The 6,380-nt window shown below is 46.6% G+C and overlaps 1 protein-coding gene across 1 annotated transcript in view; it reads left to right on the top strand.

Annotated features, from left to right (window-relative positions):
- Positions 1–3,146: 3,146 nt before the first annotated feature.
- LOC119096475 (indole-3-acetaldehyde oxidase-like) overlaps positions 3,147–6,380 on the top strand; it is a 48,021-nt gene continuing 44,787 nt past the window's right edge. Inside the window, 1 exon segment of the mRNA XM_037219392.1 lies at positions 3,147–3,385. The gene's annotated coding sequence lies outside the window, so the exon portion shown is untranslated.

The following is a 6,380-nucleotide window of genomic DNA, read 5'->3' as shown; positions in this document are numbered from 1 at the left end:
CTGCCGAGACTTAATGCGACGTGAGAGACAAAATGATGATACTGTTTCTACAAAAGCTGCATGACAACACATACATCGAAAACTTACACTCGTCGTTATCTCTGCTTTAAAAACTTATTCAGTCGTTGCTCACACGCGTCATTACCTCTATTGCAAATACATGCGTCATTAGTGGTGCGATTTCTTCTGTTGCTATGATGCTTGCCGTGGAGTGCAAAGTGCGTGGACATCTAGCAAGCTTTTAGAGACAATGAGCAGGTTAGGAGGCTACCTCAGATAGCCAACACCGCAATTAAATGTTCGTGGTGCTGATACGAAAAGTTCTTTATGTACTATCTCACGTTATTTTGTCTACTTGTAGTCTTGGCGTATTAACAAAGCCTATAGCTTGGATAGCAACATTTCAAAGATACGTGTAACTTTTTGAAACATTGGGTTTGTCATGTAGCAATAGAGCCTATAAAAGTCATTGCAGTACAAGTGATGTCGCGTTTCAGTGAACACCGAGCCGGAGTAGCGTAGTATCGTATCCAGTCGGGAACTCCATCCAACCCTCATCTATGATGGGAAGGTGTATGACATATGGCGCAAGTGCCGTGTTTCATGCATTTTGGAACAAATTTAGTCGCTTTTCCTTGCTAAGCCTTCAAACTTTCTTTGCAAAACCATGGCAGTGCACGGTGCGTTTTTTAGAGTACAGAAAAATGTCGCGTAGAAACTCATCCTCGTGGGTCTGTCGATATTCATACTTTGCAGCAGCAAGAAGGCATCGACACCATGAAGTGGCTACCTGCAGTCCAATTTTACCCAGCCTAGTGCTCCCATGTGTTCGCCCCCTCTGCAGGAATTTGGTGGGGTCACGCGCCCGGGTGGCCAGCTGAATACCCTTCACTCAGATGGGAGTCGATTTGACCCCACTGAGATCTCAAGAACTGAGACAGCTAGAGATAATGAATTCACAGAGTGGGTTGGACTGTATGTGAACTTACTTGTGTCAAGGTTCGAGGTTCCTAGATCATGGCCTATGGATCATATAAGTCAAATTTCAATAAGTGAAGGTCAGACCTTCGATTAGTGTCCAAAGGGCCCTAGCCCTCCTCATGCAACCGCTTTGAACCTAGATACCTGTTCCAAGCAAAATATCAATGGTGTTGAATTAAGCTCAGGGATCTTTTTTGACCTCAAGGTCAAGCTGACCAAGAACTTACAAGATTGTTCTCATTTTGCTGAAATAAGCAGAAGGGATTACGCTAGGGGAATTGTTCTGAAAAAAATGTTGACCTGGGTTATTTCAGGTCAGTGGCCTGCTCTGATCTTTAATGCATCCATGGAGCATATATTTTGCGGTATCAGTGAATTTGAAGTAAACACCAAAAATTATATTACCAAGCAAACTCTCGAGCAAAACAGCAGGCAAGTTTTGACCCTGCTTGACCTTCATGCCTGAGTCCAGATCACCGGAATTTTTATAGGTCTTATTTCAGTTGGTTTGTTTCCAAAGAAATTATCTTAGAAATGTATCGCTTTGCATGACACTCAGTTGTCGCATCAGAATGAGCGATTCTCTAGAAATGGCCTTCGCTGACAGCTATGACGTAACTTTGACCTGCCTTAGGTCAGCAATCTTTCATGGTACATCTAATTTGTTACGCCATAAGACCCGCTCTTTAATTGTCAACAGCTATGCAAAGTTTGGCGCGGCCACACCGCACCATCCGGAAATTATTCTGGAAAAAATCGTTCGGGGTCAAACTGAGCCCTCTCACCCGAGCGCCTGTTAACATGTGGGCTGGAGCACTCACCGTTATAGTTGGTGGATGCATTGTAAAAATGTCGTACATCAGAAATGACGTGTCGTTCAACGAACAATGAACAGAATCTACCAACAAGCAAGCTAATTTACCAAGTAGAAAATACAATCTGTTTACCCACCAAGTAGCGTTCAAGCTCTCAGAGCTCACGCCTAAGCACCAACCATCTTTCCTAATGTCAATATCATATAGAGCACTTAAGTTCTATGACAATGCCGCTTGTCTTCGCACTACAAACAAACAAAACTGAATCGCTGTAAATGAGGTTTGCTGGCCCACGTGCGAATTTCTTGCGACGATGGTCGTTGAATGTATGTTGTGCCAAAATTTCAAAAGTGATGTGCCGCTAGACGCATGGCATGCAGGTACATCAGACATGCACGCGGCACGCCATGCGACCTGCACCTCAAACGGTCGACGCGTTCCTTAGGGCAGATCATTAAGGCGTTAGAGCAGATCAGACGCCTCTCAAAGGAGATCAATGATCGCCCATCTTTCTTCCTTTTCTCGTCCATCCAGTTCGTTAAGACTGGCTTACGCAATGCGTTGACATCGCTCTCGAAATTAATGCAGAATCCCCGACTAAGGTGTGCTTGTGTTACACATGCCTTCACTCGTGAACTGCGAGGACCCAAGGTGCTTAGGTTTGTGTTTATTGCACGCTGGGAGAGTCGGGTTAAACTGCAACTCATATCGCATTAGATTAATCTCGCCTGTCATTTTCAGTTGACCGCGACTCTCCTCAGGTGGTTTTGCAGGATTTCGGAGTTGATTTGGATGAATAGCACGCGAACATGCAAAGCTCTGAATATGTACGCATGTCTGCGATCTAAAAAAGGGAATTAATTTTGATGCCAAGGCTGGAAAAACATCAAACGTTTCATTTAGTGCATATGTAATAATTACATGACACGATGATAATGTTTTCATATAAAAAACATTGTTTAAATGTAACAACCGCCAACATAAACGTACCGCTCTTCTGTTTTCTAGCATGGTAAGCTCATCGACGATCCCAGCCAATATGATTGGCTCAGCTCCGAGTCCTACTTGCACGCAATCACACATGAACGAAACCCGCATGTCTCGTCGAAAACCGGGTCAATTTCCGGACTGACCCCGACTGGACACGGAGTTGAGCACCAGTCTGCAGCATGGTCTGCGACTGATCAGGCTGTCGATGCCCCGCTGCTGTCAGTACCAACGCGTCGGCGCGGTCCGAACGGCAGCGGAGTCGTCGCCGTCCGCGCGCGCGGGTCGCCGGCCCAGCAGTCCCCGCCCGCCAGCGGCAGCCGGCGGCGAACGGACGTCGGGGCATACGGCTGCCGCGTTCCCCTCCCCTCCCGCTCGGCCGGCCCCGGTCGGAGCAAGCGCCGGTTACAAGGCCGTATCGTCAGTGTGGCGCGAGACGGCACGCGTGGTGGTCAGTTCTCACACGCCCCGGGGAGCGTAAGGACAGGATCAGAGCGGCCGTGGCGCAGTTGGACTGTTGTACTGACGGGGAGGGGTGAGAGCGTGCTCAGCAGCAAATCCGCCGCGGAACGGCAGCGGCCGAGAGCGCTCGTCGTTCAGAGGTGAGATTGGGAGAAGTGGCTTACTGAACGGCTTTTTCAGAGCCCGCCCTGTTGTCATGAGCCGTCCGCCTGACTTTCCTCTCACCGTGGGGTCTCTGACCCATGAGTCACCCCGCTAACAACGAGGCACCCCTCTGACAACGAGCCACCCCTCCGACATCGAGCCACCCCTCCGACATCGAGCCACCCTCTGACATCGAGCCACCCCTCTGACCATTAGCCGCCCCTCTGACGAGCGGTTGGACGGGCCTCAGCAACTGTGGCTCGAGCCATGTTCGTTCACTCGGTCGCTGCTGGTGGATTTGAATTGGTAGTACATGCTCGGGGCGCTAAGTAGATGCTCTCGAGCTACAGACTAACGCTACCAGTGCCCTGTGATGCATACACTGCGGACGGAATATGCGGATGCACTGCCGTTGTATCCAACGTTATTTGGAGGCCTTGCGGCCGGTTCATAGTTGCTAAAGGACTTGGGCGTTGTGATATGTCTGTGTGCGGTGCATCATGTATCGTCCACAACAGCCGACACGACTTTCGGCTCAAGTTTTCAAGCCCTCAGCACATCAGGTATGCTTTCAATTAGTTCGTTATGTCGATTACTTACCACCGCTCTCAAATTTGTATCCATTAGGCGTTGGCTCTGAATCGCATCCTTTTGGAGTGTTTCGGCACGAGCTGAAACTATACCAACGGAATATGAGCGGTTGGAATGCCCGCCTGCCCAATGCCAATTTCCTTGCCTTGCCATTCCAACTTTTGTGTTCTGTGATGTATGCCACACAAAGGTGTCAGAATGTTTGTGTAATATATGCCATGAAAGCCTGAAACACGCTACTTACGCGCAAGTATCTGTAGACATGAAACTATTAACCCGCGAATATAACGAAACTTTATTAGATGGCATTGATTTTTCCCTTATGACGTTCACCACTGCTGTTCTTTTCGAGGCGCGCTTTGGCTTTGGGAATGGGCGTATCACATAATCCATGTGACGCACCGCCTCAAACTTAAACCAGTGTACTTCTCGGTGACAGGCCCTTGCTCCCTGGGCCAACCATAAACGTTCTTTTCTTCGCACCAGTAGAGGTGCGCAAGGTGGTTATCATGACGACGGTGCTTGCGGCTGCAGCGAAGAGGTGTAGTGTTGTTACAAAGCGTTGACAGCGTAGTTTGGACTCGAAAATTATTAGAACTGATAATTTTATGATCTCTTCACGGTACTGTTGTGCCACTATCCAGTGTTATTATAAAACATAATTAGTCCTGAGTTTTCACTCGTGTGTGTTTGTGTGTGTTTTTTTAGACATGTCATGAAGGTGGGACGCTCCTTTTAAAAGCAACAAATGGCCATAATTATTTTGAGCCGATTTTTGAGCCTAATAAATCCAGACAAGAGCCGCAACTCTCCAAAGCAACATTAGCCTGCAGTCTAGCCCACCCCGCCTAGCTAGTGATCCAGCGCGCAAAAACCCGTCTTGCCAGTGATCCAGCGCGCAAAAGCCCGCCTTGCCGTGATCCAACGCGCAAGAGCCCGCCTGGCCAGTGATCCAGCGCGCAAAAGTCCACTATGTGATAATGCTGATTCACCATTAGCCTGCAAGTATTCATTTATTGCAATATGCAGTTTATCATCCCACCTTAATTTCAGAACTATATACTGCATTATGCATAAAATGGCATGTAATTGTCATCTAATGCGTGACATTGTTTTGCTAACACCAGTGATGTTAGTGGGAGAGCAGCAATCCAAGTACCTGCACAATGGAATTTGTCGTGCACCAAAGTAGATCTTAAACATTGTGAACACAGTTTTCAACTGATGGGGTGGAAGTGAAATTTGTTTTTCACCAAAATGCCCCAAATATTCACTCTTCTACCTCATCTTAATATACCACAGGCCAATGCTTCAGAGATTGCATGCACCAACTGATAGCCTTGCACTGACAGGGTACAAAGTGCTGAATGTTTTGAGTCATGGAAAGTGTCAGTTCATCACTAAGTGCTTGAGCTCAATTATCAATTGACTTTCACCATTGCCACAATGTCAAATTTCTAATTGGAGAACCAGAGCCGGCCCCCTATGTGGTGTTTGCTGTTTTCAAGTGGATATATCATGCAACCACACCACACAAAAACCACATGGTAGCTTTCAAATAATTCACATTCAAAATCTTACCACCGTACACGTTCCATCCCACAACCATCGCTGCGCGATTTGTGCCATGCTGTGTGAAGGCCACATGAAAGCAAAGATGGCAATGATGTTTTGTGCACGAATATATTTGCCCCTCCAGTGACATTGATATTTAGCAAAACCATCGAAAACTTTGACATATTGTTGAATCCCGCAGGAAGAAGAAAACTTGTATGAAACGAATAAAAGGTGTTCCAGTAGTTTTCAAGAACTCATTCTGCAGTTTTGAAAGCCTCAAGACTGCAACGTTCGATCTCTATACAATGCCTCATGAACGTCATACTATGACGTCCATGAGGCATGGGATGATTTTTGTTCATACAGAACTGCACGCAGATACAATTTTGGAAAAATGTACAAGTCAGACATGACAAAAGCCCTTGTGTAGACAAGGTTGAAAAATACTGCCAATGGCAGGGGGGGGGGGGGTCGTATCGTGTGAGTGCCCTGTATTCGTGGTCGCAAATTACATTTTCTGCCAAGATAAACAAACTCTGTTCCAACGCTTTTTCAGTTTCCATTGTTGCGCATTTGATACGCCAGTAACTGCAGGCTGTGTTGACAAGAGAGAGAAGCTAGGGCAAATTGGCCCACAATTTCCCATACATTTCATTAATCATAGATATTGATCGTGATTTGTGAATTGTGGCTTTTGTGAAAAGCAAGAAAGGATAAGTGCACCACACCCTCACAACATTCTAGTGCAATGTGTAGGCACAATTATACTAAGGACCCACCCAAGTGCTGCTAAATGACATAAGGCTATAACTTTGAAAGTTTGGGTTGTTATTGTATAATTTT

Source organism: Pollicipes pollicipes, unplaced genomic scaffold, assembly GCF_011947565.3.
Source record: "Pollicipes pollicipes isolate AB1234 unplaced genomic scaffold, Ppol_2.1 Scaffold_4295;HRSCAF=5057_pilon_pilon_pilon, whole genome shotgun sequence".
In the NCBI taxonomy this organism is placed as follows: domain Eukaryota; kingdom Metazoa; phylum Arthropoda; class Thecostraca; order Pollicipedomorpha; family Pollicipedidae; genus Pollicipes; species Pollicipes pollicipes.
This window is presented reverse-complemented; position numbering and strand designations above follow the sequence as displayed.